The sequence below is a fragment of the Temnothorax nylanderi genome, unplaced genomic scaffold (genome assembly GCF_030848795.1).
Source record: "Temnothorax nylanderi isolate EJ_2023f unplaced genomic scaffold, tnyl_v1.0 TNYL_tig1014_pilon, whole genome shotgun sequence".
In the NCBI taxonomy this organism is placed as follows: Eukaryota; Metazoa; Arthropoda; class Insecta; order Hymenoptera; family Formicidae; genus Temnothorax; species Temnothorax nylanderi.
The window spans coordinates 23,282-45,684 of NW_027250076.1; the positions used below are offsets into that span (position 1 = coordinate 23,282).

The 22,403-nt window shown below is 39.0% G+C and overlaps 1 long non-coding RNA gene and 1 pseudogene across 1 annotated transcript; both read right to left on the reverse strand.

The window, feature by feature from the left end:
• Positions 1-13,689: 13,689 nt before the first annotated feature.
• LOC139786350 (sodium- and chloride-dependent GABA transporter 1-like) lies at positions 13,690-21,143 on the reverse strand (annotated as a pseudogene).
• Positions 21,144-21,231: 88 nt separating this feature from the next.
• Positions 21,232-22,344, reverse strand: LOC139786348 (uncharacterized). The gene is made up of 3 exons (XR_011722263.1): positions 22,193-22,344; positions 21,361-21,494; positions 21,232-21,264 (listed from the first exon to the last, which is right to left on the reverse strand). It is a non-coding gene; the product is annotated as an uncharacterized lncRNA (long non-coding RNA).
• Between the last annotated feature and the right edge of the window lie 59 nt (positions 22,345-22,403).

Here is a 22,403-nt window from a genome sequence, read left to right on the forward strand (position 1 = left end):
TAAAAAAACGCCAGCCCCCAACTTTAAGATATCAGAAAACGCCCAACGCCATTCGAAGGAGAATCGTTTGTACCCGTTTGTACCTCCGTTTAAATCGTTTGTTCCTAAAGGGTTAAGGAATTAGAGGGGGTAAAAAAACGCCAGCCCCCAACTTTAAGATATCAGAAAACGCCCAACGCCATTCGAAGGAGAATCGTTTGTACCCGTTTGTACCTCCGTTTAAATCGTTTGTTTCTAAAGGGTTAAGGAATTAGAGGGGGAAAAAAACGCCAGCCCCCAACTTTAAGATATCAGAAAACGCCCAACGCCATTCGAAGGAGAATCGTTTGTACCCGTTTGTACCTCCGTTTAAATCGTTTGTTTCTAAAGGGTTAAGGAATTAGAGGGGGTAAAAAAACGCCAGCCCCCAACTTTAAGATATCAGAAAACGCCCAACGCCATTCGAAGGAGAATCGTTTGTACCCGTTTGTACCTCCGTTTAAATCGTTTGTTTCTAAAGGGTTAAGGAGTTAGAGGGGGTGAAAAAAACGCCAGCCCCCAACTTTAAGATATCAGAAAACGCCCAACGCCATTCGAAGGAGAATCGTTTGTACCCGTTTGTACCTCCGTTTAAATCGTTTGTTCCTAAAGGGTTAAGGAATTAGAGGGGGTAAAAAAACGCCAGCCCCCAACTTTAAGATATCAGAAAACGCCCAACGCCATTCGAAGGAGAATCGTTTGTACCCGTTTGTACCTCCGTTTAAATCGTTTGTTCCTAAAGGGTTAAGGAATTAGAGGGGGTAAAAAAACGCCAGCCCCCAACTTTAAGATATCAGAAAACGCCCAACGCCATTCGAAGGAGAATCGTTTGTACCCGTTTGTACCTCCGTTTAAATCGTTTGTTCCTAAAGGGTTAAGGAATTAGAGGGGGTAAAAAAACGCCAGCCCCCAACTTTAAGATATCAGAAAACGCCCAACGCCATTCGAAGGAGAATCGTTTGTACCCGTTTGTACCTCCGTTTAAATCGTTTGTTCTAAAGGGTTAAGGAATTAGAGGGGGTAAAAAAACGCCAGCCCCCAACTTTAAGATATCAGAAAACGCCCAACGCCATTCGAAGGAGAATCGTTTGTACCCGTTTGTACCTCCGTTTAAATCGTTTGTTCCTAAAGGGTTAAGGAATTAGAGGGGGTAAAAAAACGCCAGCCCCCAACTTTAAGATATCAGAAAACGCCCAACGCCATTCGAAGGAGAATCGTTTGTACCCGTTTGTACCTCCGTTTAAATCGTTTGTTCTAAAGGGTTAAGGAATTAGAGGGGGTAAAAAAACGCCAGCCCCCAACTTTAAGATATCAGAAAACGCCCAACGCCATTCGAAGGAGAATCGTTTGTACCCGTTTGTACCTCCGTTTAAATCGTTTGTTCCTAAAGGGTTAAGGAATTAGAGGGGGTGAAAAAACGCCAGCCCCCAACTTTAAGATATCAGAAAACGCCCAACGCCATTCGAAGGAGAATCGTTTGTACCCGTTTGTACCTCCGTTTAAATCGTTTGTTTCTAAAGGGTTAAGGAATTAGAGGGGGTAAAAAAACGCCAGCCCCCAACTTTAAGATATCAGAAAACGCCCAACGCCATTCGAAGGAGAATCGTTTGTACCCGTTTGTACCTCCGTTTAAATCGTTTGTTCCTAAAGGGTTAAGGAATTAGAGGGGGTAAAAAAACGCCAGCCCCCAACTTTAAGATATCAGAAAACGCCCAACGCCATTCGAAGGAGAATCGTTTGTACCCGTTTGTACCTCCGTTTAAATCGTTTGTTTCTAAAGGGTTAAGGAATTAGAGGGGGTAAAAAAACGCCAGCCCCCAACTTTAAGATATCAGAAAACGCCCAACGCCATTCGAAGGAGAATCGTTTGTACCCGTTTGTACCTCCGTTTAAATCGTTTGTTCCTAAAGGGTTAAGGAATTAGAGGGGGTAAAAAAACGCCAGCCCCCAACTTTAAGATATCAGAAAACGCCCAACGCCATTCGAAGGAGAATCGTTTGTACCCGTTTGTACCTCCGTTTAAATCGTTTGTTCCTAAAGGGTTAAGGAATTAGAGGGGGTAAAAAAACGCCAGCCCCCAACTTTAAGATATCAGAAAACGCCCAACGCCATTCGAAGGAGAATCGTTTGTACCCGTTTGTACCTCCGTTTAAATCGTTTGTTTCTAAAGGGTTAAGGAATTAGAGGGGGTGAAAAAACGCCAGCCCCCAACTTTAAGATATCAGAAAACGCCCAACGCCATTCGAAGGAGAATCGTTTGTACCCGTTTGTACCTCCGTTTAAATCGTTTGTTTCTAAAGGGTTAAGGAATTAGAGGGGGTAAAAAAACGCCAGCCCCCAACTTTAAGATATCAGAAAACGCCCAACGCCATTCGAAGGAGAATCGTTTGTACCCGTTTGTACCTCCGTTTAAATCGTTTGTTCCTAAAGGGTTAAGGAATTAGAGGGGGTAAAAAAACGCCAGCCCCCAACTTTAAGATATCAGAAAACGCCCAACGCCATTCGAAGGAGAATCGTTTGTACCCGTTTGTACCTCCGTTTAAATCGTTTGTTTCTAAAGGGTTAAGGAATTAGAGGGGGTAAAAAAACGCCAGCCCCCAACTTTAAGATATCAGAAAACGCCCAACGCCATTCGAAGGAGAATCGTTTGTACCCGTTTGTACCTCCGTTTAAATCGTTTGTTCCTAAAGGGTTAAGGAATTAGAGGGGGTAAAAAAACGCCAGCCCCCAACTTTAAGATATCAGAAAACGCCCAACGCCATTCGAAGGAGAATCGTTTGTACCCGTTTGTACCTCCGTTTAAATCGTTTGTTTCTAAAGGGTTAAGGAATTAGAGGGGGTGAAAAAAACGCCAGCCCCCAACTTTAAGATATCAGAAAACGCCCAACGCCATTCGAAGGAGAATCGTTTGTACCCGTTTGTACCTCCGTTTAAATCGTTTGTTCCTAAAGGGTTAAGGAATTAGAGGGGGTAAAAAAACGCCAGCCCCCAACTTTAAGATATCAGAAAACGCCCAACGCCATTCGAAGGAGAATCGTTTGTACCCGTTTGTACCTCCGTTTAAATCGTTTGTTCCTAAAGGGTTAAGGAATTAGAGGGGGTAAAAAAACGCCAGCCCCCAACTTTAAGATATCAGAAAACGCCCAACGCCATTCGAAGGAGAATCGTTTGTACCCGTTTGTACCTCCGTTTAAATCGTTTGTTCCTAAAGGGTTAAGGAATTAGAGGGGGTAAAAAAACGCCAGCCCCCAACTTTAAGATATCAGAAAACGCCCAACGCCATTCGAAGGAGAATCGTTTGTACCCGTTTGTACCTCCGTTTAAATCGTTTGTTTCTAAAGGGTTAAGGAATTAGAGGGGGTAAAAAAACGCCAGCCCCCAACTTTAAGATATCAGAAAACGCCCAACGCCATTCGAAGGAGAATCGTTTGTACCCGTTTGTACCTCCGTTTAAATCGTTTGTTTCTAAAGGGTTAAGGAATTAGAGGGGGTAAAAAAACGCCAGCCCCCAACTTTAAGATATCAGAAAACGCCCAACGCCATTCGAAGGAGAATCGTTTGTACCCGTTTGTACCTCCGTTTAAATCGTTTGTTTCTAAAGGGTTAAGGAATTAGAGGGGGTGAAAAAAACGCCAGCCCCCAACTTTAAGATATCAGAAAACGCCCAACGCCATTCGAAGGAGAATCGTTTGTACCCGTTTGTACCTCCGTTTAAATCGTTTGTTTCTAAAGGGTTAAGGAATTAGAGGGGGTAAAAAAACGCCAGCCCCCAACTTTAAGATATCAGAAAACGCCCAACGCCATTCGAAGGAGAATCGTTTGTACCCGTTTGTACCTCCGTTTAAATCGTTTGTTCTAAAGGGTTAAGGAATTAGAGGGGGTGAAAAAACGCCAGCCCCCAACTTTAAGATATCAGAAAACGCCCAACGCCATTCGAAGGAGAATCGTTTGTACCCGTTTGTACCTCCGTTTAAATCGTTTGTTCCTAAAGGGTTAAGGAATTAGAGGGGGTGAAAAAACGCCAGCCCCCAACTTTAAGATATCAGAAAACGCCCAACGCCATTCGAAGGAGAATCGTTTGTACCCGTTTGTACCTCCGTTTAAATCGTTTGTTCTAAAGGGTTAAGGAATTAGAGGGGGTAAAAAAACGCCAGCCCCCAACTTTAAGATATCAGAAAACGCCCAACGCCATTCGAAGGAGAATCGTTTGTACCCGTTTGTACCTCCGTTTAAATCGTTTGTTCTAAAGGGTTAAGGAATTAGAGGGGGTAAAAAAACGCCAGCCCCCAACTTTAAGATATCAGAAAACGCCCAACGCCATTCGAAGGAGAATCGTTTGTACCCGTTTGTACCTCCGTTTAAATCGTTTGTTCCTAAAGGGTTAAGGAATTAGAGGGGGTAAAAAAACGCCAGCCCCCAACTTTAAGATATCAGAAAACGCCCAACGCCATTCGAAGGAGAATCGTTTGTACCCGTTTGTACCTCCGTTTAAATCGTTTGTTCCTAAAGGGTTAAGGAATTAGAGGGGGTAAAAAAACGCCAGCCCCCAACTTTAAGATATCAGAAAACGCCCAACGCCATTCGAAGGAGAATCGTTTGTACCCGTTTGTACCTCCGTTTAAATCGTTTGTTCCTAAAGGGTTAAGGAATTAGAGGGGGTAAAAAAACGCCAGCCCCCAACTTTAAGATATCAGAAAACGCCCAACGCCATTCGAAGGAGAATCGTTTGTACCCGTTTGTACCTCCGTTTAAATCGTTTGTTCCTAAAGGGTTAAGGAATTAGAGGGGGTAAAAAAACGCCAGCCCCCAACTTTAAGATATCAGAAAACGCCCAACGCCATTCGAAGGAGAATCGTTTGTACCCGTTTGTACCTCCGTTTAAATCGTTTGTTCTAAAGGGTTAAGGAATTAGAGGGGGTAAAAAAACGCCAGCCCCCAACTTTAAGATATCAGAAAACGCCCAACGCCATTCGAAGGAGAATCGTTTGTACCCGTTTGTACCTCCGTTTAAATCGTTTGTTTCTAAAGGGTTAAGGAATTAGAGGGGGTGAAAAAACGCCAGCCCCCAACTTTAAGATATCAGAAAACGCCCAACGCCATTCGAAGGAGAATCGTTTGTACCCGTTTGTACCTCCGTTTAAATCGTTTGTTCTAAAGGGTTAAGGAATTAGAGGGGGTAAAAAAACGCCAGCCCCCAACTTTAAGATATCAGAAAACGCCCAACGCCATTCGAAGGAGAATCGTTTGTACCCGTTTGTACCTCCGTTTAAATCGTTTGTTTCTAAAGGGTTAAGGAATTAGAGGGGGTAAAAAAACGCCAGCCCCCAACTTTAAGATATCAGAAAACGCCCAACGCCATTCGAAGGAGAATCGTTTGTACCCGTTTGTACCTCCGTTTAAATCGTTTGTTCCTAAAGGGTTAAGGAATTAGAGGGGGTAAAAAAACGCCAGCCCCCAACTTTAAGATATCAGAAAACGCCCAACGCCATTCGAAGGAGAATCGTTTGTACCCGTTTTTACCTCCGTTTTCGTTTGTTTCTTTAAGGAATTAGAGGGGGTGAAAAAAACGCCAGCCCCCAACTTTAAGATATCAGAAAACGCCCAACGCCATTCGAAGGAGAATCGTTTGTACCCGTTTGTACCTCCGTTTAAATCGTTTGTTCTAAAGGGTTAAGGAATTAGAGGGGGTAAAAAAACGCCAGCCCCCAACTTTAAGATATCAGAAAACGCCCAACGCCATTCGAAGGAGAATCGTTTGTACCCGTTTGTACCTCCGTTTAAATCGTTTGTTCTAAAGGGAATTAGAGGGGGTAAAAAAACGCCAGCCCCCAACTTTAAGATATCAGAAAACGCCCAACGCCATTCGAAGGAGAATCGTTTGTACCCGTTTGTACCTCCGTTTAAATCGTTTGTTCTAAAGGGTTAAGGAATTAGAGGGGGTAAAAAAACGCCAGCCCCCAACTTTAAGATATCAGAAAACGCCCAACGCCATTCGAAGGAGAATCGTTTGTACCCGTTTGTACCTCCGTTTAAATCGTTTGTTCCTAAAGGGTTAAGGAATTAGAGGGGGTAAAAAAACGCCAGCCCCCAACTTTAAGATATCAGAAAACGCCCAACGCCATTCGAAGGAGAATCGTTTGTACCCGTTTGTACCTCCGTTTAAATCGTTTGTTCTAAAGGGTTAAGGAATTAGAGGGGGTAAAAAACGCCAGCCCCCAACTTTAAGATATCAGAAAACGCCCAACGCCATTCGAAGGAGAATCGTTTGTACCCGTTTGTACCTCCGTTTAAATCGTTTGTTCTAAAGGGTTAAGGAATTAGAGGGGGTAAAAAAACGCCAGCCCCCAACTTTAAGATATCAGAAAACGCCCAACGCCATTCGAAGGAGAATCGTTTGTACCCGTTTGTACCTCCGTTTAAATCGTTTGTTCCTAAAGGGTTAAGGAATTAGAGGGGGTAAAAAACGCCAGCCCCCAACTTTAAGATATCAGAAAACGCCCAACGCCATTCGAAGGAGAATCGTTTGTACCCGTTTGTACCTCCGTTTAAATCGTTTGTTCTAAAGGGTTAAGGAATTAGAGGGGGTAAAAAAACGCCAGCCCCCAACTTTAAGATATCAGAAAACGCCCAACGCCATTCGAAGGAGAATCGTTTGTACCCGTTTGTACCTCCGTTTAAATCGTTTGTTTCTAAAGGGTTAAGGAATTAGAGGGGGTAAAAAAACGCCAGCCCCCAACTTTAAGATATCAGAAAACGCCCAACGCCATTCGAAGGAGAATCGTTTGTACCCGTTTGTACCTCCGTTTAAATCGTTTGTTCCTAAAGGGTTAAGGAATTAGAGGGGGTAAAAAAACGCCAGCCCCCAACTTTAAGATATCAGAAAACGCCCAACGCCATTCGAAGGAGAATCGTTTGTACCCGTTTGTACCTCCGTTTAAATCGTTTGTTCTAAAGGGTTAAGGAATTAGAGGGGGTAAAAAAACGCCAGCCCCCAACTTTAAGATATCAGAAAACGCCCAACGCCATTCGAAGGAGAATCGTTTGTACCCGTTTGTACCTCCGTTTAAATCGTTTGTTCCTAAAGGGTTAAGGAATTAGAGGGGGTAAAAAAACGCCAGCCCCCAACTTTAAGATATCAGAAAACGCCCAACGCCATTCGAAGGAGAATCGTTTGTACCCGTTTGTACCTCCGTTTAAATCGTTTGTTTCTAAAGGGTTAAGGAATTAGAGGGGGTAAAAAAACGCCAGCCCCCAACTTTAAGATATCAGAAAACGCCCAACGCCATTCGAAGGAGAATCGTTTGTACCCGTTTGTACCTCCGTTTAAATCGTTTGTTCCTAAAGGGTTAAGGAATTAGAGGGGGTAAAAAAACGCCAGCCCCCAACTTTAAGATATCAGAAAACGCCCAACGCCATTCGAAGGAGAATCGTTTGTACCCGTTTGTACCTCCGTTTAAATCGTTTGTTCCTAAAGGGTTAAGGAATTAGAGGGGGTAAAAAAACGCCAGCCCCCAACTTTAAGATATCAGAAAACGCCCAACGCCATTCGAAGGAGAATCGTTTGTACCCGTTTGTACCTCCGTTTAAATCGTTTGTTCCTAAAGGGTTAAGGAATTAGAGGGGGTAAAAAAACGCCAGCCCCCAACTTTAAGATATCAGAAAACGCCCAACGCCATTCGAAGGAGAATCGTTTGTACCCGTTTGTACCTCCGTTTAAATCGTTTGTTTCTAAAGGGTTAAGGAATTAGAGGGGGTAAAAAAACGCCAGCCCCCAACTTTAAGATATCAGAAAACGCCCAACGCCATTCGAAGGAGAATCGTTTGTACCCGTTTGTACCTCCGTTTAAATCGTTTGTTCCTAAAGGGTTAAGGAATTAGAGGGGGTAAAAAAACGCCAGCCCCCAACTTTAAGATATCAGAAAACGCCCAACGCCATTCGAAGGAGAATCGTTTGTACCCGTTTGTACCTCCGTTTAAATCGTTTGTTTCTAAAGGGTTAAGGAGTTAGAGGGGGTGAAAAAAACGCCAGCCCCCAACTTTAAGATATCAGAAAACGCCCAACGCCATTCGAAGGAGAATCGTTTGTACCCGTTTGTACCTCCGTTTAAATCGTTTGTTTCTAAAGGGTTAAGGAATTAGAGGGGGTAAAAAAACGCCAGCCCCCAACTTTAAGATATCAGAAAACGCCCAACGCCATTCGAAGGAGAATCGTTTGTACCCGTTTGTACCTCCGTTTAAATCGTTTGTTCTAAAGGGTTAAGGAATTAGAGGGGGTAAAAAAACGCCAGCCCCCAACTTTAAGATATCAGAAAACGCCCAACGCCATTCGAAGGAGAATCGTTTGTACCCGTTTGTACCTCCGTTTAAATCGTTTGTTCTAAAGGGTTAAGGAATTAGAGGGGGTAAAAAAACGCCAGCCCCCAACTTTAAGATATCAGAAAACGCCCAACGCCATTCGAAGGAGAATCGTTTGTACCCGTTTGTACCTCCGTTTAAATCGTTTGTTCCTAAAGGGTTAAGGAATTAGAGGGGGTGAAAAAAACGCCAGCCCCCAACTTTAAGATATCAGAAAACGCCCAACGCCATTCGAAGGAGAATCGTTTGTACCCGTTTGTACCTCCGTTTAAATCGTTTGTTTCTAAAGGGTTAAGGAATTAGAGGGGGTAAAAAAACGCCAGCCCCCAACTTTAAGATATCAGAAAACGCCCAACGCCATTCGAAGGAGAATCGTTTGTACCCGTTTGTACCTCCGTTTAAATCGTTTGTTTCTAAAGGGTTAAGGAATTAGAGGGGGTGAAAAAAACGCCAGCCCCCAACTTTAAGATATCAGAAAACGCCCAACGCCATTCGAAGGAGAATCGTTTGTACCCGTTTGTACCTCCGTTTAAATCGTTTGTTTCTAAAGGGTTAAGGAGTTAGAGGGGGTGAAAAAAACGCCAGCCCCCAACTTTAAGATATCAGAAAACGCCCAACGCCATTCGAAGGAGAATCGTTTGTACCCGTTTGTACCTCCGTTTAAATCGTTTGTTCCTAAAGGGTTAAGGAATTAGAGGGGGTAAAAAAACGCCAGCCCCCAACTTTAAGATATCAGAAAACGCCCAACGCCATTCGAAGGAGAATCGTTTGTACCCGTTTGTACCTCCGTTTAAATCGTTTGTTTCTAAAGGGTTAAGGAATTAGAGGGGGTAAAAAAACGCCAGCCCCCAACTTTAAGATATCAGAAAACGCCCAACGCCATTCGAAGGAGAATCGTTTGTACCCGTTTGTACCTCCGTTTAAATCGTTTGTTCCTAAAGGGTTAAGGAATTAGAGGGGGTAAAAAAACGCCAGCCCCCAACTTTAAGATATCAGAAAACGCCCAACGCCATTCGAAGGAGAATCGTTTGTACCCGTTTGTACCTCCGTTTAAATCGTTTGTTCCTAAAGGGTTAAGGAATTAGAGGGGGTAAAAAAACGCCAGCCCCCAACTTTAAGATATCAGAAAACGCCCAACGCCATTCGAAGGAGAATCGTTTGTACCCGTTTGTACCTCCGTTTAAATCGTTTGTTCTAAAGGGTTAAGGAATTAGAGGGGGAAAAAAACGCCAGCCCCCAACTTTAAGATATCAGAAAACGCCCAACGCCATTCGAAGGAGAATCGTTTGTACCCGTTTGTACCTCCGTTTAAATCGTTTGTTCCTAAAGGGTTAAGGAATTAGAGGGGGTAAAAAAACGCCAGCCCCCAACTTTAAGATATCAGAAAACGCCCAACGCCATTCGAAGGAGAATCGTTTGTACCCGTTTGTACCTCCGTTTAAATCGTTTGTTTCTAAAGGGTTAAGGAGTTAGAGGGGGTGAAAAAAACGCCAGCCCCCAACTTTAAGATATCAGAAAACGCCCAACGCCATTCGAAGGAGAATCGTTTGTACCCGTTTGTACCTCCGTTTAAATCGTTTGTTTCTAAAGGGTTAAGGAGTTAGAGGGGGTAAAAAAAACGCCAGCCCCCAACTTTAAGATATCAGAAAACGCCCAACGCCATTCGAAGGAGAATCGTTTGTACCCGTTTGTACCTCCGTTTAAATCGTTTGTTTCTAAAGGGTTAAGGAGTTAGAGGGGGAAAAAAACGCCAGCCCCCAACTTTAAGATATCAGAAAACGCCCAACGCCATTCGAAGGAGAATCGTTTGTACCCGTTTGTACCTCCGTTTAAATCGTTTGTTCCTAAAAGGTTAAGGAATTAGAGGGGGTAAAAAACGCCAGCCCCCAACTTTAAGATATCAGAAAACGCCCAACGCCATTCGAAGGAGAATCGTTTGTACCCGTTTGTACCTCCGTTTAAATCGTTTGTTCTAAAGGGTTAAGGAATTAGAGGGGGTAAAAAAACGCCAGCCCCCAACTTTAAGATATCAGAAAACGCCCAACGCCATTCGAAGGAGAATCGTTTGTACCCGTTTGTACCTCCGTTTAAATCGTTTGTTTCTAAAGGGTTAAGGAATTAGGGGGGGGAAAAAAACGCCAGCCCCCAACTTTAAGATATCAGAAAACGCCCAACGCCATTCGAAGGAGAATCGTTTGTACCCGTTTGTACCTCCGTTTAAATCGTTTGTTTCTAAAGGGTTAAGGAATTAGAGGGGGTAAAAAAACGCCAGCCCCCAACTTTAAGATATCAGAAAACGCCCAACGCCATTCGAAGGAGAATCGTTTGTACCCGTTTGTACCTCCGTTTAAATCGTTTGTTTCTAAAGGTTAAGGAATTAGAGGGGGTAAAAACGCCAGCCCCCAACTTAAGATATTAAAAACGCCCAACGCCATTCGAAGGAGAATCGTTTGTACCCGTTTGTACCTCCGTTTAAATCGTTTGTTTCTAAAGGGTTAAGGAATTAGAGGGGTAAAAAAAACGCCAGCCCCCAACTTTAAGATATCAGAAAACGCCCAACGCCATTCGAAGGAGAATCGTTTGTACCCGTTTGTACCTCCGTTTAAATCGTTTGTTTCTAAAGGGTTAAGGAATTAGAGGGGGTGAAAAAAACGCCAGCTCTTTTCTGAAATCACTGCACTAGAATTGCAATAGAATCTGATCGGCACACGAAATACAAGTCGGAGGCGAGGAGAATGGAAAGCAAGGTGCAGCTTGCTATTCTTTCGTGGTACAAATGTAATACGATAGCATATCGTGCAGTCTTTTACCCCGTTTTCCGATAGCTAAACTTAGTGGATCGGTTATAATGGATATGGAGCACGAAGAGCATTAGCTATTTACGGTAGTCGAAAACAGTGATAAATCGCTATTTTTGTGTCGCGCTACGTAATTATGTCCGACAAGAATAATTTTATTTGCAATTTTTGTAATAACGCAACAAACATGTGTAGCAGGTTCTATTTTATGCTAAATTAAGAATTAAATGAGCTGTAAATTAATTAAATGTCAGTGACCTAATTGTATAAATAAATATACTGAAATGTATTTTAATTATTAAAAACTGTATTATAATTACGTTTTTTTTTTTAATTTATATGCAAAAGTTAAATGTATAATTGGGCGTGTTATAATTTATTATTTGTGCTTCATGCAGCTGTCTTGCAAGTGCAACACTTTAATAGTGTATTTTAAAGATTAATACCAGTAAGAAAATCTTAACACGATGATATTATTTGAGAATATAATAATGTTTCTTGTTATAATTGCGATCAATTAAGCAAAATAGTAAATAGTATGTTGTATAAAATTTGCGCGCTCAAACTCGTAATTATATCGATTTAAAAAAGTATATGATTTTATTTAAGGAAAAGTGCAATTTTAACTTGCAAAAGCATTGGTGTATTGTTCGAAAAATATAATCATGGAATTTGTAGATATTGTACTAAACAGTGAAAATATTTTCTCTGCCACATTTTTATCTGGATTTAAAATAGAGCTATAATCTATCCAGTTATTAGAATCACGCTATATATACGTACGTACCGAATTCTCATTTATTATTGATTTTCACATCTCAAGTGATATTGATTTTCTCTGCTGGACTAATTTTGTCCCCGACATTTTTGCAGTAGAATCTTTCAACTTAATTAATTTTCCGAAATATGGTATATAAAAATACAAAAATACAAATATAATTTATATGTGGAAAAAATTAACTGTGTTCCTCTTTTACTCTCTCATATTTTACCGTTGAAATAATAAGCTAAATTAAGAAAAAACGCTCTAGTTTTGCTTCACTCTCTTATCAATTCTGGTTAGTGAAAAATGATGCAAAGAGTAGAACGTCCCTTATGCGCCAACTTCTAGACATGAGCAATTTTTTTTAGGTCTTCCACAGACAAAGTGGTAGGAGAAAATAGGAGTTTATTAGAGAGCAAAATTGAGAGATAAAAGACGTACTTTAGCATCTCGTTATTTTTTTACCGTTGAGAGTTTTACAAATTACAAAATTAAAACATTCTTGTTCTTGTCTTCAGAGACACGACATAGCACAGTTTAACAATGTTTTCTCGAGCGCGGTACATTCTTTTCGCTCGAGAAACGTGTACACAAAACCATATATTTACATACGTCAAAAAGACAAAAAGGAGGAAGGAAATTAAATACCGGTCCAATTTTTTCGTGAGATTATTTGTTCTAGCAAAATGTATTTCTTCGTGCATGGTTGAAAAGCGTTTCGCGCGTAAGAGAGTCTTAACGGTGACGCCCATCTACGTAAAAGGGAATGTTTGCCGGCGACCGGGGTAATAGGTGGGCCCCATGGAGAGGATGCGCTAGTACCCCGATAATAGCCCCAGCCGCAAAATAAAAGACCGCGTAACGATCGGGTTTAGCGTGGTAGACCGAGCGACATACACAGGGCCTCCCGCGCTTCCGCTGCCCCGCGTCGTCGTCTTTAGCCGTCGTAAAACACACCGCGGAACGACACGTCGTTTCACGAAATGAGAAAAAAGTCGTGGTTGAAACGCGCATGGCGCGGGGGGATGTTCGAAATACAACGAAACCCCACCCTCTCGCCGGGGAGCCACATGTTGCGAAAGACGGTTCGCTTTTCTATTATGGTGCATCTGTCCTGCGCTTAATTACTAATTAAAATACTTTTGTGATTGTTAATTGAAATGCACCGTCGTCGTCTGTGTGGAAAGTTTCGAACCGAATATATTTTTCGACAGCGGTTCTTCTAGTTTTTTTTTGTTTGTTAAAAATAACAAATCTCCGACTGAACCGTTTGGTAAAAGCCATGTTAATTAAGGATGAAGGAGTCACCGGAAATTCTATATGTATAATAATACAAATATTTTAACATGTTGTTTTAGTAAACTGTGCACTTGCTAATGACTCTTTATGAAGCAAAATATTACAGAAGCATTACACAATTACATTCATTACAATCTCTATTACCGTATAAAATGTTATGTATTTACGTTCGTTAATCACGAATCATCTATGCAGAATTATATACGCGTTTCTATTGGGATTTCAAAATACTGGTGTCAATGCTGATAGTTAATAGATGCTCCTAATCTGCTAACTACGCCTGAAATAATTATTAAACAGATGAACGTACTACGCAAACATCCACAAATGATATACAAACAATAGTAACAATATAACGTAACAACGTTATACTACATAACTATGGTAACAGGTATTGGATCAGCAGGATGGGAAGTCTTATTTACTGCTGCGGGTACGGATATTGCATCACGATAATTAGGCGTTAATGTTTATTCAAGTACATATATCGATACAATTTTGCCGGAAACGTATGCGTAATGTCACAAATATGTGAAACATTCAATGCGTCAAGCCGGTATACATTCGCAAATAACGCATTCTTTTTGCTGTATGTCGCTCGGAAAGTAAATCTAAACGAATTTCGACCTCAAATACATGTACGACATTGTGACTCAGATTATACACTATCTGATTTACTAAAAATATATCTAAAATTCTTACACACCTCACGTTCCGGAAGATTTTCATTCTTTTACGCGTTTCCTACGTTTCTTCAATGTAGTGTTCTGAAATGTAGGAAAATGTGGCTCTCAAGATACAAAATATACTATAAACCCGTGTCGACGCAGTCGATAAATCTCGCAGATATGTTAGTAAAAAATTTTGAATAGAAATTATCGAAAATTCTAAAATAAATCCAGGTGATAATTAACATATAGCAATTAAAAGCACATCATCATGAAAGAATTTAAATTAATTTACATAAAATTTTAAAAGAAAATTCCGTGATATCATATCAAGATATATTCCATGTAGGTATGTTGAATATTATTTCTTGAAATAATACAACAAATCTATATCTAGATCTAAACAAAATTTTCTTTGCATTCAGCGAAATTTTATATTCTCCTCAAAATTTGATAAAAATTTGAATGAGAACGTATGTATTTGGCAAAAAAATTTGCAAAATATTTCACGGAATACGTGTTCGAGTATCGTGAACGCAAATAATTCTTTTAATAATTCTGATTATTCATAGCAACGAATAATATAAATGAGACAAATAATTCTTTCATGCATCGAACGCGTATGACGAGGAATTAAGGATTTAATCGAAGTTTACGACCAAATTTCAATGAAAGGAAAGCAGGTTTCCCCTTCATTTAATTTCCATTCATAGGAACAATACTGCTAAACTCAGAATTTTTTTGATTTTCAAACGATAATATTATTATACACTGTAAACGTTCATACAATGTATACATGTATACAGAAATATAATTTATGTAACACATTTAATTCTTCGTAGGAATTTTTCTGGCAACGAATACTGATTCGTTAGAGCCGTGATTAAATTATGCGGTCGGTAAATACGCTTGACAATAACGCATATGCAGACATTGTCGTGTAAGTAATTGCGGAAATTTATGCTCGTAGCCCCGGTCGTGCCTGCGCACATTGCAACATTGAATACATTTACAGAATACAGTTACACACGGGAAATACGTTATTATACTATCACGCGCTGAACAAATGTTTGCGACGTTACACATATAATCGCAGTGTTGCTCGCGTAATGGGTGTAAAAGAATTTTTATGTTCGCGTGTCATTGAATAATTTGTTGATTAATAATCAGATGGTCGCGGGATTCGCGCCCGCGGCGTGTACAACTATTTTGTTCTAACACGATCATTAGCAAGCAGTCGCCGTGTTCAAATCAGTAAAATATGTATCGCAATTGCCGATCTATCAATCGCTAAGCAAAATTACAAATTACTAATGCTATAGATACACGTTGTTCAACGCACAGACCCAACTGTCTTATAATATCGTTCGGTTCTTAGCTTACTATTGGAAGTATTTCGCATCGCAACAGTACGGTACTAAAATAGAAACGAATATCGCGTTAAGCTATCAGCCATTTCTTAGTATTATACAACGTCAACAATTGCAACACTTCGACGAATAGCGTTTTCGCGATTACGAGTACTTTACGGACTAAATAAAAGAAAATATTCCCAATTAATTAGGCCGGTTAAAAAAGCGCTCCCTCCATTTGTCGTTATTGCTTTTCTATTTCGAATAAATGAGAAATTTTTCAGACAAAAATGTTTTTACGTTGAAAAAATGGTATAAAAATTTAAAAAGAAAGTCCTGAGTAATAACAATTTTCTTACTAATAATGATTTTCAAACGATTACTAAACGACAAAATGATTTTATATTTTATGCTGAATTTTTGCAAGATATACTTTGACGTTTGAACCGATTCGAACAAATTAAAATTCTGGTTGCAACTTTGATTTGGAAAATTACCAAGACAACATCTTTTGTGGAATAAAAGTCTCAATTCCTTTCGAATAATTTTATAAATATATAACATATCTTTTTTATATAAATTTGATTTTAATTTTATAAAATACTGTTAGAGAAGTGTCTCAGACACTAAATATTCTACTGTAATTGATCGCAAGTGCTGATTGTAAATGCAAATGTAATTGATTGCAAATGTTTCCTGTTTGGAAGCAACAGTTACCATAAAATTCAAAAAATACATCACCGGCGTTAGATATTTTAAAAATAACATTGAGTTTCGAGTAAAAAACGGAAATTTTCTTTAATCCTATACATCGCATCATAAACGCATTATAATGTTCGCTTTAAAAAATGTGTAACTTGAAAAAATCTGAAACTTGTGCCGTCGAAGTTGAATGCAGTATAACCTGCTAGAACTTTGTGATAGAAATATTCTGTATCTTGCTACAGTCCAGTTGATTATTGCGACTGGTTGGAATCGAAAATATCTCTTCTCGGTGAACGCGTCTCCATATTTATTACGAATATTAAAAATTATATTTTTACTTTGTTACTTGTACTTCAGATATTGAATATATTTCGTAACTGTGCCAGTATCCTTATTCTATATACGCTATATTCTTATTATATTTCATGTAGTTGCAGCAATTCTCTTAACGCGCTCACCAGGAAGAGCCTTCAACTATGTGAACATTCACCAGTGTACTTGGAATAAATCAAAACATAAATTCTCTTCGCCTTGCAGGCCATACTTCAACGTGAGAACCTTCTGTTTCCTCAAACCAGCCGAATTATCAACTAAACGACTTCTCCCTCCGTTAAAAATTCATATACTTATCGCGATATGATCGCGATATAAAAATAGACTTCTTTCAAATTGCCCGTAAATAGCTATCTGAATACTAGCGCGGTTAATACTATTATTACTTCTAAATATTCCTTCCCGTCCCGTTTCCAATACTTATTATACCCTTTACTGAGTATCTTATCAGCTTGGTCAACACGTACGAGTCTAATTGCGATAACCAAATAATTTTTTTCCCGATTAAAATTCTCTATCTTAAAACATTAACAGCTGGCATAGTATATATGTTAACAAAGAATTTAAATAATTGAATTTCGAACATGTTTTATGAGACAAATATATTCTTATCTTCTTTTTAAAACATTAATCTATTATTAAATTAGTATATATATATTATATATAATCTCTTTTAAAGAAAGTCTCTTTGAAAATGTCGTTTCTCTTGTAAGCAATAAGAAATTAAATATGATAATGTTAAAATGCTACAGTCAACCAGCTATTAAGGAATTAAGGAGAATCTCTGACATTCTTACCAGAAATACGTCACTAAAGAAATATATTACTGACTTATTATTAAATAAACAATAGGGTAATGATTGCTTAACTGAGCATACCTGTATGAAACTGATTAGTTTGACACGCGTCCATTTTGACACAAATTACTACTGAATGTCCAATTGTGCTGGACCCACTATATAGATATACATATTTATCTTACTATAAATATTACTTTTAAGATAAGTATAACCTAACAAGTCAGAAGTGATCGCTAACGCTAATCATGTTTGACTCAGGAAACTGTTATTTTCGTAATTAAGCCCGCGCTGCTCTCCGACATGGGTATCACGGCTGACTTTTCGCCTTTCGGTAACTTTGCGTGCGATTTTATATTCGGTTGTAAACCTTTCAGGATATTCTGAAAAAAGAAGCCATCATGGTAGATTACATCTACAATTCAAATGAAGTTCGCGGCAATAATTATAGCCATTACCGCGAGATTTACACGATTATAGCCCGGGTAGCTTTTTCACATGCATATGATTTGCACGCGAATGCGTTCAGATTACCTCTTTAAATGATCCTGGCGTAATTATGACGTAGAACAACGCATATCCTGGTATCCATAACATAGACGAGAGACTCAGGCATACGCCAACTATTTCTGCCCACGTGGGATACTCGTAGTCGCTGCCATATTTCAGTGGTTTGTATTGCACAATTTGGAATATGAAGATGAACTGGAAAGTAAGAAAAAAGAAGCTTTTATTTTTGCTGCACATAACACATAGGAGCTATTCCGCACGATCAGTTCCCTTTGAAGGGAACATAAATCTTGATTCGCTATATATAATGGATGCAAACGTGATATGATACTTACGAGCATGATCACCGGCGCGAGTAAAATCCAGCATATATACCAGAATTTACTTAATCGAATACCCATCATCTGATGCACGCAGTCGCAGAACTTCTTCGCCCCGAAAATCCACGATATCGCGATCGTTTGGAAGAAGCACACCCACAGAATAGACATTCCGCTCGCGGAGTAGAAGTCCATCAGTTGGAAAATATAAATTCCCCCCTGAAACAGACGTAATATTTTGATTTCTTTCTTGTCGATAAATTGCGCCCGGAATTTTCGGTTGTACGCCTCGTACATGACGCGTATCGGATAGAAACGTGTTTTCGGATACTAACGTTTGTGACCATCGGAATTCCTAGAGCGAACATTATCAGGCAGATAGCGATGGTGAATTTGATTCTGTGAGGACGAAGGGTATCCGGCCAGTAGTCGACCATGCCGGTTATGAAAGATTCCACGATGCAAAATTCACTGTCAATGCCGAGTATCTGCGTGAAATCGAAATGATTCGTATATAATTTAAGATTTAAATAATAACTCGGTAAAATTCTAGTTTCTCCATATGCTTGACCGTTGCTCCAAAATCTAGATTTAAATTTAACACGATACATTTACAGCGTTACATTAACATTGTTATATAACAGTCTATTAGTTAGAAATGTATTTCTTATTATTATTTATATACAATATTTTAATTTACTATTCGATATTTATTAATCAATCTTGCGCAAAATAATTGTACGAATAATAATTTGAGTTGGATTAGAAATTGATATTCTTAAGGAAAAAATTGAATAAAGTTCGATTCAAATAATTTATATTGAATTTATAAATTGTGAAATTGTCTATAGAAAACTTTTAGAAATTTAATTTATTGTGCAAACATTTAAATTTGCTATTAAATAATTTTTTTTTTTAGAGAAAATATTTTTTGAAGTACGTTTCTTAAACTTACTTTTTAATTTTGCACTTATATCGTTTCCTATGAACATTTCACAATTTCTTTTAACAAAAGAAGCGATATTAAGTGACGATGTATCAAGAGACTTCCTGCCAAGGGCGACAACATGTTCAAACCCTTTTATAGCGATGCACATGAACAAATATAGACGGCGACAGCCGATTCCGTCGTTGGAATAACAATTTCTTACGAGCAGCATAACGAAGAATATAATGGCCCACAACGAAGCACCGGGTAGTTTCAAACGACCTCGGGATACGTAAGGAAGACGAGACCAGGTCCGCTCTTGACGACCTCGGACACCTGCGTTTGCTGTTCTTGGGCGATGTGACCCAGTATCGAAAACGTTACACAACCGGCCAGAAGACATGTCAGGGTGTTGACTACGCAAGTGATTATTGCGTCTCTGCAAGACAAAACTATCTTTTTGAAAGACCCCCAGCAGCGACGTCACCGCGTTTAGTGTGTCGTGATTAAAGACTAGAGCACCTTAAAGTCATAACTACATCTTTCTTGAATCATAATTTACGAAATAAGAACCAACGAATTCTGAAGTGGCTAAAGTAGCGATTATGTGGATTGTTCGAAAACCACTTGGAGGTGCAAGACCAAATTAAATTCAATTAGGGAAACATATGCTCTTATCATCTTTTTTTCACACATTGGTACCTCAACATTCTGACGAAAAATCGATGAATATTATTTAATCGGGTCAAGCAAAATCTATTATCAAAATTTTAACGCTGTGGAAGCGAGGACGTCTTGTCGGTGTCCAGCTACGGGTGGAAACAGCTGAGCGTCGCTTACCTATAACAATTATGATGGAACTTGTTGTACGAGCCCAGAGCGGGCAGGGCACCGGTGCCGATTGCTGTACGCGAAGGAAAATCTGGGTTAGCACCGTCTATCCACGGTCCGGGATTGAGCAACCTCTCCCATCGTGGCGTCACGTAGTAAAGCAACCGTCAACGGAAACCCTCCAACGTCACCGCTCTTCCCAAAAGAATGAAAAGCCACCACGTACGGGCACAAGCTGAAAACCAGATGATCTTACCGCTCTGATGAAGACCGCGACGGTATGATAAAGTAAACGAGCAGCCAGCCGACAATCAGGCAGCCTAGCAGCTCCCACTGGATCTTCCCGATGCTCTCGATGCCGGATGTAATGCCGAGGACCCGCCGTCTGAAGTTCAAGCCGTTTCTTTCAGTCGGTTCGTATTGTACATTCGACATAAAGCTGTGATAATAATTAATGTGAATATTGCAAACGTTATTTTACAGAATGCGCTTCTAAAGGAAGGAAATGACGTAAGCTTAAATATCAGATTGTGAATTAAAATTATGCACGTTATCCGATTGCACTAACAATGTACACGTGTGAAAATTGCATTTTTACAACGCAATGATTTTTTATTTTGCTTGACTTGTTTCGTAAGAGATATCTAATCTAATGACAGTTTTTTTATTATGTTAATTCGATAAATTGCAAATCTGCAATGCACGTGTAAACGCATTCTGCCAGTATTATTATATCGTCGATATTTTACATTATGTAATTGCATTTATACACGAGGGAACTCTATACTATGACCTGATTTGAGAAAATCAATGTTGCATTTCTTATAGTTGTTTCATCGCGTAAGTCCCCTAATAACTTTCATCTTACATCAGAGCCTATGACTCACAAGCACTGCCCAAGGGATATAAATCTGATGCATATAATACCACTTCCATTTCATTAAACTCAAAGCTTTCGAGTTTGAAAAGTTTCTTTCGAGAGACTACACTTTATTGAAAAAAGATGGAATGAGATTGAGGGTTTTTTCCATCACATTCTTGTGTACAGTTTATGTACAACATTTTATATGTGTTTCATATTTTGTAGCACTTTTAATGCTTTACTTACTCCCAATATTCTTCTACTGGCGTGGTATGATGATAGGTACTATTTTCAGTGAAATTCGAATAGTTTATTTTTCCGTGCATACTCTTGTTTTCTTGGTTCGCATCGTAACAATCTTCCGTGTTCCACCAGTTCCTGAAAATGAAATAATTTATTACATTTTATGGTAAAGAGACGTATTAGATTCGTTCAGAGTTTTATGGTATTATAGTATATCTTATATCAATATTGTCTAAAAATAAAACACGCAATTAAGAACATCAAAATATTTTTAATTATCTTATTTTTAAGCAATACTATGAAGTACGATACTACATAAATGTTAGCGTTTAATAATTGAAAAATATGTTATTTACCACATCCATTCCAAGGTACTTTCGGTAAATTCACGAATGTGCTTATGAGGTAGAAAAGAGTCCAGAAATAATTATGCAGTAATATACGTCGAGAAAATACAATGGTCATCGTAGCATATCCCACACCTGAAATCCGATAATATATTTGCGATTATAATTTCCTGTTGACATACCTAGATTATATAATCTTGATGTCGAGAGATATCAAGAAATAATTATTACCTTGCAAAAGAGGACATAATTGTCCTACTAGCGACATTCCGCCAGCTCCAAGATATTGTCCAATGGCGACTTCTGAAAAAATATAGGGATTCCGCAAAACAGCATTGCAATACCATAAGTGATCAAGAAAGCGCCTGCGACAAAATTCCAAAGTAAAAAAAGTTATACTTTTATGGAAATAATAATAATAATTTTTATGTCACGGAAATAATCTGTCGCGATCGCGCAATCTAAACTTAAGCAACTTTGACTTGTTCTCTTTTTCGATTTTATTTTATTTTAAGTGAACATGAAAGAAATGTAGTTAACAGCGAGATATAGTAATTAAACTCGAGAAGACTGCAAACATTAAATTTAATGCATGCCATTAAATCATTATGTTAAAGATTGCATGACTTCATAAATTAGAGGGCAATTATAAATGTCGGACGTTATTGAAATCCGACGCTGTCTGTATCCTCGACTTACAGCGGCAAATTAAAGCACGGAGGAGAAACTTCTAAATAGAACAACAGAGTTCTATTACTTTATATTAAAGTCATATTAAATACTTAATATTAGCACTATTAATTATAAATATTTCTATGTTAGCTATGTTAGCAAAATAAATCTTAAAGTGAGAGATCTTTTTAATTAAAAATAAATCTTGTAATTTGTAATAATGAAAAATTGATAACATTTGATAATATAATACAATTATGAATTTACACGATGATTGAAAATATTAACATTTGAAGAGCGTTTATAATATAATTATGAATTAATATTATGAATAAAAGTTTTAACATTTGAGAACCGTTTATGTGTAAATCCCCAGCAGGTTGACACTTACCACCACCATTTTTATAACACAGATAAGGGAATCGCCAGACGTTTCCCAATCCGACAGAAACGCTTATGCAAGAAAATAGGAAGTCGAGTTTATTGTCCCAGCCGCCGCGTTCGGCATCCTCCTCCCTTTTACCGAGTTCAGTCATTTTACCCTGCGGCCGAAGGGGACACCGTCATCTTCGGCACAGCACGGAGACGTCTCGCGTCTCTTG